We start from the raw sequence: 507 nt of genomic DNA on the forward strand, positions 1-507 counted from the left end.
GCCGGCTGCTGGCTGGGCCGGCCAGCTGGCTGGGCCGCACAGTGGAGGAGCCCAGGTAAGTTTTCCCCTTTTCTTCTGTTTCTGTTTTTATTTAATATATCTGCAACTTTGTTGAATTTATTAAAATACCTAGACAAGTTCAAAAATCACCAAACTATTTCTGGCCCATAGTTGGATTATTTCCAACATGAAACATTTTAGTTTGGAGATATTTGAGCATTTAAATATTTTATATTATTTTAAATGCCCAAATTCAAATATTTATGATTTAATTCAAAAACCCTAGGATGGCCTAGGAAAATGTGCACCATTTTTGGCAGAGGTTCTGAACCAAGACAAAAATGATGGGCATTTTAGAAGGGCATTTCAGGTTCATTGAAGAATTATTTTAGTAACCCTAGTTGGTTTCAGAGGGGACTGGGGGTTCTGTCATCCCCATTTCAAGTTTCTGATGAAAGAATAAACATGATGCAACACTCTAATGCATGACTAGCTAGGGTGTGACAA

The sequence above is a fragment of the Triticum dicoccoides genome, chromosome 1A (assembly GCF_002162155.2).
Source record: "Triticum dicoccoides isolate Atlit2015 ecotype Zavitan chromosome 1A, WEW_v2.0, whole genome shotgun sequence".
Taxonomy (NCBI): Eukaryota; Viridiplantae; Streptophyta; class Magnoliopsida; order Poales; family Poaceae; genus Triticum; species Triticum dicoccoides.